The sequence below is a fragment of the Schistocerca americana genome, chromosome 5 (assembly GCF_021461395.2).
Source record: "Schistocerca americana isolate TAMUIC-IGC-003095 chromosome 5, iqSchAmer2.1, whole genome shotgun sequence".
Taxonomy (NCBI): domain Eukaryota; kingdom Metazoa; phylum Arthropoda; class Insecta; order Orthoptera; family Acrididae; genus Schistocerca; species Schistocerca americana.
Genome location: NC_060123.1, coordinates 495,121,301 through 495,133,330, shown reverse-complemented (window position 1 = coordinate 495,133,330; position 12,030 = coordinate 495,121,301). Strand labels below are relative to the sequence as shown.

The following is a 12,030-nucleotide window of genomic DNA, read 5'->3' as shown; positions in this document are numbered from 1 at the left end:
TCCACTACGGACAAAATAAAATTTCGATCTCTGTCTGGCCAACTAACTTTTGATAACTTTCTTCAAAATACACTTCAGATGAATCTGCATCAGTTTTCTTTTGACGTTATCCAGCTTCGGACATCTAGTCCAGTATCGATTATTAGATATGAAAATCTTGTTTCTATGCAGTCATTGTCTTTATCAAGTTGGATGATCAGCAAGTAAAAACAAATTTCTTTTTTTATTTATCCTTGACAGTATGGTTTTAACTCTCCCACCTTGTATGCAAAAAATTTCACTAAATGGACACTTAATTCTATTCAACAGTACTTGTAATTCGTCTCAATTGCAACAGTCGAAAGATTTATGCTCGTGTTGCACTTGAAGACCGCCTTGTTGGTAAGCAAGCTGCCAAGCAGCGCCTCCCCTCCACCCTCTCACAGACGCCATGTATCTACCTTTCGTCAGTTTTTCTATGTAGATTTAGCAAATTTTATGCTTCCTGAAACGTATCCACAAGGTGTTGCAGTCACTGTCATAGTCACAAATATCCTGAAAGCAATTTCGATATTGGGTAAGCACGTCTAAGACAATACTTCAGATTAATTAAAATATATAAACGCGAAGACGTATCAATCCACCTCATCACCCCTTTGACGTGGAACTTGTAAGCAAGTATTTCGTTAACTAGCTTTCGGCACCGAAATCTGCTGTACATTTTCAAGGTACGACACAGAGCGTTTACGTATGGCGTTTCTTGTTAAAAAATTGAAGTTCGATGAAATGGTGTGATTATTTCAGTCCTGTTTTGCATTTAACTCCTTATTCTTTCAAGTACTTCTGAGTACTCTAGCTCGAAGAAGTTACTCTTCTCACGTAAAATCGCGCTGGATTATGGAAGTTCATGCTCCATCCTCGCTGCTAGCTCGTGATGAAACGAACACACTAATTAATGGCGTATTTAAGTTGCAACAGGGCTGCATTTTTCGACACGCTTCGGTCGGACACGAACGACGTGTCCCCATGGGCACAACATGCAGGCACAGTGAAGCCGACTGTCCAGCGAGATTTGATACAAGTAGTACGTGGGGTAACGTATAGCACAGCGATTAACAAAGAAACTAAAGACTTTCAGTGCTTTAGTGAGTGGCAGGCTGCCATTCGAGCTAGAATAACAACAAAATAACTTGTACATAAGTAAGCCTTTTATCGGATTCTTTCCCATGGTGAAGTGAAATACCGACTTGCATTGCATGTCAAGAAGGAGGAGTTTTACAGATAGACCATGGCCTCTCAGCCTGTAAGTTTTAACGAATGACTGATCTCCAATAACACTAATTTAGTTCCTGTGTAGACAATATATGGTTTTATTGTATTTTCAACACAGTACTTTAAAATGAATTATGAATCATATCCTTTAGCCAAGTGAGCTATGAATGTAACATATTTATTGTTTTTTTCTCTGATATTATTCATCTACAGAATTAATCATTTGCCTTAAATTTATAAGCTGTATCTCCTTCAAAATTGTGAACTATTATGAGATTGTCTGTGTATAACAGTTTCTTCTTGAGTTCCATAAATGTCTCGTTTTGTATTGGTACAATTCACTCTCTTAGGGAACACATCTTAATAATACTCCAACTGTTTACCAGAAACTATTTTACCATGTTCCCAGCATTGGTGTATATAATAATCCTGCAATTCTCCACTAAGATAAGAACCATCTAAATTACAATTTAGACACCCTTGGACTATAAAATCCTCACTGAATTTTTTTCACAAATACCACCCCTTTGCAATACAAATTGCATCTGACACTAATGATTTTCAATTTTCTTTGCTTGATTACAGTTTCTGCAAAGGTAAAGGCCACATTTATCATCTTGGGATTTCAAAAACATCTTTTTACATCCTTTACATTTATAATCTGCATCACAAACTTTTTGGTGATTTTCAAGCATTCTTCATTATAACAGAATCTGTTGCAGTTTTCTTAGTATACCTTTTTTCTGCGCTTTCATGTTCCAGAGAATTGCATAGACAGATTTTTTTTCAATTTGCAAATATATTTATATTTGCTGTTACATAATTTGTCTCATTTATCACAGAAATATTATAATCCCAAGAAAGCCTTCAAACTGTTAATAGCATAGAAGTAGTTTTGATTTTTATACAGACAAATCCTTATTTCTTTCACAAGGCCACAATATGGAACCGAATTGAAATTCTCAAACCATACAAAATTTATTTGAATATCCAACAAATCCTTAATATTTTATTGTCATTTAAAGTAAAATTGTCTTTATTGTATTGTCCTAACTGATGATGTAATATGTCAGTTATCACTTTTTGTAATTTGTACTTACCACTTTCTGTAATTTTCTTAATGTCGTTGCTAGTTATTTCTCTACCCAAAATATTATTTGTATGGTATATTAATGCCACTATTACTACTCTAGGACAGCACAGATGATTATTATTATGCATTAATTTTTGTGATACATCTCTCAGCCCCTTTGTCTTTAGCCTGTACCACTTCTGCCTATATTAACTGTTATCATCTGAATATTAAATGAGCACACTGCTGTATCAGTAGTCTCATCAGATGTTAATATATCGCTGATTTTATAGCACAAAACTTAAACAGCTTCTCAAGTCCTACTGGATGCATCATAGCCTGTAGAAATTGCATAAAACACTTGGATTTTTGTTGGCTATATTCAACTTATCACCTTTTGTAAGATTCCTTTTTTTTGTGGCTTCAACCATAGAGTTGAGTGCTTTCGTTATATAATCGGTTTTCTCACCAACAGTATCGAGTTTAGCAATATTAGCATCATCATTAAGGACAATTTTACTGTCAACAGACAAAGCTAGTAATGTTTCGTTAAATCTCGATCTTATATCAATAAACACAAATAAATGCTTTACAGATGACTCAATCTCTTCTGCTGTCTCAAATAGTTTGCTACTGAATGGATAAATTTGATCTAGTCTCACTTTTCTTCTCTAGGTGTTTGAGTGTTTTCCTTAACATCATCATCAAATTTGTGAAAGTAACTTATATTAGGTACTCGTTTTCCTCTTGAACTAGCCTGTAGAATAATTCTGAATCAAATTAGAACTCGTGAAACCAAATAGAATAAATTAACTCTGATTTCTTTAATGTACTGTATCCTCTAATACCAAGACTTTTCGCTCTAGCTTTCAGTCCCCTTACTTTCAAATTAACGAGGATATCAATTACGTGAAATAATTAAATTAAATGATCTTTTCTGTGTCTGCTATATACTCGTAAATTATTCCTTCTGCAACTATCATGAAGTTGGGCGATTGTAAACTTTCAAGGAAGCTTCTATTCATCTAGATCAAAAAACATAAAGTTGGCAAAAAACGAGATGTAAAAAAATTAGAGAAATCATAATTAATTAAATTTTACCTTCAAGGAATTTTATATGTTTGACTGACTAAATGTCTTTTGAGATCACTTACAATTATTTTTTTTCCACACTTGCATACCACTTTTCTTTTATTCTTACCTTCTAGCTGACAAATGTTGCATTTACTTGAGAGCTTGCCCTAGAGGTACAATTTAAGTAATAACAGTTAGACTCCTTCATTTCTAGACAACCAATACCTTTTTGCACTCATTTTGTTCATCACTTTTCAATAGTTTAGAATGTTCATCACTTGGAATTTCTTTTAAGTGTTTTATGTAATAAGGTATAGAAATGTATTTTCCATATACTCACATCATTTGTTCAACTTTGTACAGTTTTTTATATATTTACTAAGAGAATTCTTATATGAATTCTTATATTTATTGTTTGTATATTTATGTGAGTGAAAGTCATCAACTGACTTCTCTACTTCATAACTGTTACACTTCTTGACTTCCATTTATTAAGTTTTCGTAAGTGAAACAAAAATTATCTTTTATTTAATGAATCCGCTATCATGTTGCTGTGGCCACATGAATTTTATATGCCTATTGTTGAACAGATAAAAGATTTACACTCCTATTTTTTTTACTGTCACTAGCAGTTCTACTATGTATCATATATTTCATTTAGGAGTTTGCAGTATTATACACATTTCACGAAAAAACATTGTGATACCATCTGAGGGAAATTAATGAAACCTGACTAAATATTTTTGTCTACTACATTATTATTCTATGGAAATGGAGTCAATTCCAGTGACAGCTGAAGCAGTCTCAAGTACATCCAATGCTGTTTGAAATTCAGTGAATATATTTGACTTTGTTGAGAAGAATAATTGTCAATTTAATTTAGGTGCCTGGTTTAAAGATATTTGGTTCCTTCAATTGAAGAGATAAATTTATCAGTTATAAATGATATTTTAACTTTTCTGTAGGGATTTTCAGACCAGAAAATTTCCCTCCCCCCCCCCCCTGAAGATTAACACAATCCAAATGATATTATGTTAAATATCTTAATGATAATGAAATACCATATTAAGAAATAAAATACAGCAGTACATTAGCATTACAATATGAGTATATCGAAAATGAAATTAAAAAATTAGTACCAAGTAATCTTGTTCAAATGAAACGGACTTTATTAACTGTTGAAAATTTTAAAAATTCGGTAATAATATTGAATACAAAAACATTTTAACAAGTAAGAAAATATGACATTAATTTCGAAAAAATATTGCTTGATTATCTGAAGTATACAGTAACTGTTGGAAAAGATAAAATCACAAGAAATTATTGAACAATAAGCCATAGAAATACAAGCAAAAAACCAATAGTTTTTATAACTAAGAAATACAGTTTCTGATATAATAGAGATGAAGTAAGAACTCATCATTTACATTGTCACATCTAAGCAATAAGCCAAGAAAAATTATTTTAAATTTGGTGGTGAATTGTCCAAAAATCATCTTTCAGGAAGTGTATCCTCTTATAATAGTGGAAGACCTAAAGAAGATTATTTTACATCAGAAAATTTGAATATATAGATCATAAATTGGTAGAATGTATGCCTAATACTTGTTTTGGTGTACACAGAGTTGATGAAAGAAATGTGAAAAGAAAAAATTATGACAAAATTCTGAATGTGCCCACTATAGAATTTCGATTTACCTGATATATATTTATTGCAGAATTTGAATGAATCATAGATCTTGTTAACAACAAGCTTGCAAACAATGGTAACCAAGTGTTTATGATTATTGATGAAAAAATAATCCATGGATTAGTGAGAATCAAATGCTGATCTTTAGGGATGTGCTTGTCTTCGGGATTCTATTAAACTCATTGTTAAAGAAAAGAATTGTAAAAATATGAAAATTTCAGCAGCATTACGAACATGCTAGCAAAGTATATACAAAATTCAACTAACACTATTAGTGAACCAGGTCTGTATTCTTTAGTTATGAGATCCAAAAAGCGTTTGGCATAATATTTTCAAGATTAGGTCTATGAAGAACTTTTGCCAACAGCTAGAAAATGTTGTGAATACAAAAATTAAGAAAAAATAACTGCCTTGGAAAATTTAAATAAAGTGAAAGATGGAAGCATAGAAAGTTTAAGAGAAGTAATTTGTGATGCAGTTTGAATAATAAACTAAAGGAACAAAGAAATAAATACACTATCTCCTCATGTTTTTCTTAAATTAAGAGACAAAATTTTAAGATAAACTGCTGTTATTGTAAGGTTACAGAACTGTCATTCTGTATATTACGTTTTTCAGACACAATTAAAAAATGCACTAAAACTGATATTGTCAGAAATAGACATCTTAGTTATGAAGAACTTTTAAGAATTAATTACATACCAAATTCAGTAACATTATATCATTGAATGAAAGGAACTTTAAGTGTTATTTATCATCGAAATTATTTCAATACTTTGGATAATTATTCACAATAAGAATTGATTGGCGATATAATGAATCTTCTTCACCAGTTTTAAGCCCCATCTATATATCTACCTCACAAAAATGCAACTTTTGTGATTGTAAAGAAAGTCAGCCGTCAGAAAATCGTCCACTGGGAAAAAAACCATAATCTTTACTGGAAAAATAAAAAACTAGCAAAAATAATTTGCAATAAATAGCAGCACTTCCAAGCACATCTGAAGCTGAATGATCTACGATAAATGTATTTGAAGTTACTCAGAATAACAACATGATTGATTATAATAATGAGTTATTGTGTTAACCGATCAAGGGAATAATCCTCAGATTACAGCTAAAGAAGTTGCAGATATTTTAGAATACAAGATACATCAAGAAGCAATTCGTGATCATACAAGAGGAAAAAATCATAATACTACGGGTGAACGACTTTCTCACCTCTTCAGTCACAATATTTATTTACCAAACATAGTATTTATCATTGAATCTGGTTTATCTTCGTTAATTATGAAATAAAAAAATGAGATTATCAGAAGATATTCAAAGTTGGGTGACAGAAGAAGTTTTACCTTCAATTATAGAGTATGGTGAATGTAAACTACAATAAACAACTGACAATTTAGAAGAACCATTTGAAGATTTACAAAGTGATAAACAAATGGCAATTGGTGTTCTGAAGTAAAGAAGTGAAGACATTCAACACTTAAGAATACGAATGAATGCCAAATACGAAATAAATTAGAGAAATGCAACCACATGTAGTTACACCAACTCAAGGTAGTAATTCTAGTCGTATGTTTGTAGTTTTAAAATTATTTGATGATGAATGTGAATATATGTATTATGTCAATAGAACACATTGAAGAAATCTGTAAAAACAATTATATGACATTATGGTTAGACATTTCAACTGTGAAGATACGTTGTAACTTCAATGCAATACTAACTCATAAATTTATACCAAAGATTGAAAGAAAATTTAAGGATTTGTGTTGACACAATGATTTTAATATTTTCAATGACTGTACACAAGAATAATTGATATAGTATACAATGATGTAATAAATTTTCATCAGGGTGATTTAATATAATTTTAACTGTTGGCAGTCTATTATTTAAATAATTCATAAGCAATACAAGTTTCATCTTGATTAAGACTATGCAAATAGTCCACACTTTGTTCAGTTAATTAATTTATGAATGTAGTGGTCTCTTGATTTGGATAACATACTGCTAGAAAGAACAAAAGTGCATTTTTTTAATTTGTGATGTTTGGTCGATTTATATAGAAGAAATTTTATTGATAAAAATATTTTTTCCTGCTAGATGTAGATCTAACTTCTATAAAATACTAAAAATTATATACAATTGAAGTGTATACAGCAGAAACACTTACATCCAAACAAATATCTTATTCACGAATTGGTCTAACTTTCATCAAATCACATTACTTTTATTTACCCAAATATTCTGTGAATTATCGAATCCTTAAAATTTAACATAAACTCTATCTCCTTCCTTCCTCAAACCTTTTTCAAAAACATATCCATCTGGATCCTTTGTTATCTGTAATTATTGTCTATAGAAATGTCCTTTGATGTCTTTCAGTTTGTATGTGATTGGCTTAGAATGAATAACTTCTTTAATTTCGAAAATTTGTCTTCACCAATTGGTCGTATATCCTTTTTCAAAAAGTCTTTCAAGTTTACTGATTCTGATATTATCTCCTTTTTATAATTTATTTTTATCTTTATCAACAATTAGAGTTGGTTTATAATTTTTTCTTTAACAACTGTTGGATTGATTTTTATTGTTGAATGTTTTCTATTGTGGTATTCATCACCTTTTTTCAAGCTAAATAAACGCATTTATAACTACTTTCAAGATCTTCCAAAACTTTTTGTTAAGTGTGCTGTTAAATCTTTCAACAGCAAATGATTTAATTCCTTAAAATCTCTATTTTAGAATTCCTTACTGTGATCTGTTTGTAAATTTTTTGGTCAAATGTTTTTTATTGTTTTTTTTCGAAAGAATCAGCTATTTTTACCAATTTTAACTTTTCACTTCAGAAGCCCAAGGAAATTTTGAAAAAACTTCTATAACCGTCAATAAATTTGTATATCCTATAGTTATTTTTGAAATTAGTTTTAATTTTCCGGACTCCATTTCAATTAAATCAGCTTGCCATTAATCTACTACACGAAGTGAAACAATATTTGTTCCTTTATAATTTTTTCTCATTGGGTTATGGAATTTAATAATAATTTCTTCATGAAAGTTAAGGTTGAGAGTTTCACTCTCCGCTTTGCCTAAGAAATATTTTTATGTATTTACTTTTCTTTTACATACTGTACAAAGAGTTTCAAACATTCCATTTTTAGCGATGATTCTTTGAGGATTATGTATTTCAGTAAATTTTTTACACTTCATACCATAGATGTGATCATGATTACATATTTATATAAAGTAAAAAAATATTACATTTTTAATTTTAATCCAAAGACTTCTGTACTTCTAGAGCAGAGCCTTAACAACTTTTGAATTTCATAAATTTACTTTCTAGTAAAATATTTTGTTAATAAATCTTGTAATTCTTATTTACTTAATATATAGTCCTTTTTATAACTATCATATTCCTTAATTGGTGGAATATTTTTATATTCTTCTAATTACTATTGTTTGTGAGGAACCATTTGTTTTTCAACTTTTCTATTCCCTTCAATTGCTTTTAACACAATATCACACAGTCCTTCAGTTCCCTTTTTTAACTTGTTCACTAGCATCGATGGGCGGTTCATCTCCTTTTTAATTTTTTTGTGTTCTCTTGTTGGCTGTTTGTTCCATTTTTAACTCATCTTCTAAATGTTCTTCTACCCTTGTATTTCATCTAGCTTTTTTTAACAACTTCTGGGTTGTGTTCTGCAAACATTTATTAGACATTTACAAACATTAACTAAACATTTTTTAGCGTTATGAAATTCTATATTTTATTTCTAAACTTACTTTCATTCGGTTTTCTAGTCATGTATATTATAAAAAGTCGTAATTGGTCATTCCAACATTTATTACCCATTTCCCTAAAGTTATCAAATTTTAAGTCACCACTAACAAACTCATGAGAAGCATAGTCTAAATTACTATAATCTTGTATGAAAAAATTAAAAAAATTATCTCTGGCTAATTGTTTTGGAATTTTTGAACATGTTTGAGCTAAATGATGACCATGTGTTCCTTTATGTGTACTTATAGTGAAATATTACCCATTTTTAAAACTTCTTGATGTTTCAATTGACCCAAGCTTTTAGAATAAATGTACTACTGATTAATTATTTCCAGTTTAACCATCCTGAAGCTATAATATAATTATCGATCATTAATCTTGTTTTACACAACCATTTGGTACTATGACTGCATATTGAATAGAATTTGGTAAAGGCTTACCATGTTTATTTATTGATTTCTTTTCTGTAATTCTTATTTTTGGTTCCCAAGAAGGTTCCATTTATTTAATAACATTTTTAATAGTAAATGAGGAGATTATTTCAGTTATATGACAAGTCATCTGTTCTTAAGAAAATATTGAGTGTACCTATATGAGACAGCTTTAGTAATGTGGCAGTGGTAGGCTTTTTTTCCAACTTTTTGGACTTTGGTTATGACAACGCAATATAAATCAAATATGTAATGAAAATTAAAAGTATTACTCATGAAGTTCTTAAAATTACTCCATTCACATTAAGTAACACACATTTTAATCTACCTCATGGACTTAAGTAAAGCATACTGATCATTTTCATAGGGAAAGTAATATTACTTCTTCATTTAAACCTTATGCAGAATTGGTGGACCAATAATTCATGAACCACGTTGTTCTGCATGTATTCCAATTTCTGAACCTGTCAATGTTTAGAAATTACTGTAACTGATGAAATGTTAATTTGATTGAGTTTGATGTTGCTCGTGCAACAGAAACATAAGAAATGCCTTAATAATATTTAATTGTTATTAAATCATAAACAAAATCGGGAGTTATCTGCTTTAGTAATTTTCAGTAATGAGAGACTAAAACTAATCTAAAGCTCCCTAACAAAGACATAGAATTATCAGTTTTATTCATTCTCAGTGAATGAAAAGACTAAAAATAATCAAAACTCCTCAACAAAAACACAGACTTTAATATTTTATATTGTTGATTGGCTTCATCCTAATCATGAACTTAAGTGTTATTCAAGGTGATTGTACAGATTTCCCTTCATATGATGTAAAATCCAATAAAAATTAACTGAATACTATGTGACAAAAGTATTCAAGGTCATCACTGTAAAGAATGGAAACAATATTTAGCTAAAATGGATCATCCATTCCTTTGTTCATCTTTCCTTATGAGATTGACTTTGACCATAGCTTGTGAGTTAACCATAGAAGGTCTTATCCTTAATAACGGTTAGATAAAAAGTAAGAAAAATAAGCACTTTTTCAACTAGATTTGTTTGTGGGTTTTTCAGAGATTACAGAGAAGTAATGTGGGAAAGTGATTTAGCATAAAATTTTACTTTGAGTTCAAGTACTGAAGATGTTATTCTTAGACAGGCTGATAAAAATGATGTGAAACTTAAATAAAAGAAGGCAAAATTGTAATAGAATGTATGAAACTTCGTGTTCCTGTTGTAATATATGAAACAGAATAATCTCTAGATCTATAAGAAGAAAGACTAAAAAGTTCAAAAACTCCAGTTTCTTGCTTTGAGTCACAATCAGTTGAAATAGCCACATTAGAAGGAAAATGAAATTTGAACTAGATATTACCGATTATTATTATTCTTCAGAATTTGATGTGCCTTATTTAATTTTTGTTCTCTTTTAAACTAGTCGAAAAAATAATCAGAAAATAGGTTCTTCTTTATTCAGTCGTGTTAAGTTACAGAATATCGATATAAAGGATGGACAAAACGAAATTTTTCCTCAAGAATTGTGGAATTTAGATCAAACAAATAATTATCTGAAAACATATGATGCTTTCCCTGAATTTAAAGGACTGACTCATTTGAATGATAATGTCAATGTCAAGCGCTTTGTATAGAAAATTATTCAGTCTACATCAAAAACATGTCTAGGATGAATGTCTTAGTCTCACAGAAAATGACAATGGAATTAGTTGTAACTTTTAATAATAAAATTCCAATAGGTACAATTGCCTACATAGTCATGTATGGGAAGAAAAATTTAACTTATGAATCTCAGTATAGAATTATGAGTGCTAATTTTTAGTATAATAATTTTTATTCTATATAATTGGCTACTCCACTGAAAAAGCTTAATAATGCTAACAGTTCTAATTTGTTTAGTAAAATTAGTGAGCTAGAAGTAATGAAATGTGTTTCATTACAGGCTGTGAAATTTAAAAACTACATATTGGCAGAAAATTAGTATGGAGCTTGGCAATAAATTTAAAATCATTTTGCTAAACAGGTTCAATAAAATAACAAGTACCTAAGCCTTTAAATTTTTTGTACATGGTAATATTAAGCTAAAATATAAAGCAATGAAAAGAACTAAAAGTAATGATACAGAAGTTCACGATCTGGAGCTCATAATGTGAGTAAATCTTTATTATTATATTTTTTATATTTATTTTTGTACGAAGTTTGGGTTTGCTCATTACATTATCTCCTGGTGTGCTTAGTTTCTTAATCCCAACGTGATCTCAGGTTAAAATTTTCTAATATTATTTTATTGATTTGATTTTGAGATTTATTTTTACGAGTGGGGGTGGGTTTGATCTCTTAGTTAGTGCGCTCAATCTGCCCAATACTACTAGAGCATATTTGGAAAAAGCAAAATTACCATCAGTTTGTAGAAAGGCTAAGTAACTTTCATATCCCCTCCACCATCCTTCCTTCCTTCCTTCCTTGTTTGCTCGGTTGCTCGCTCCACCGTAGGAACACGCTCCTGGTCTCAATTAGCAGAAATCATCAAAAATGGGAAGCTTTCGATTAAATAGGATGATTGCTCCAGCACTTTCTGATCAATCTTTGAGATTGTACAGTACAGTAGCAAGGTAGCAGTAACAACTCCAGCATTGGGACTGAGCGAGCTTTGTTGCCCTCAGCTGTGTGAACCAAGTGCATATTGCGATACACTTCTGTTCGGCCCTGGTTGT

The 12,030-nt window shown here is 30.2% G+C and overlaps 1 protein-coding gene across 1 annotated transcript in view; it reads right to left on the bottom strand.

Moving 5' to 3' along the window:
- Window positions 1-12,030, bottom strand: part of LOC124616471 (glycine-rich protein 23-like) — a 67,685-nt gene that overhangs the window by 9,450 nt on the left and 46,205 nt on the right. The gene's annotated exons all lie outside the window — the stretch shown is intronic.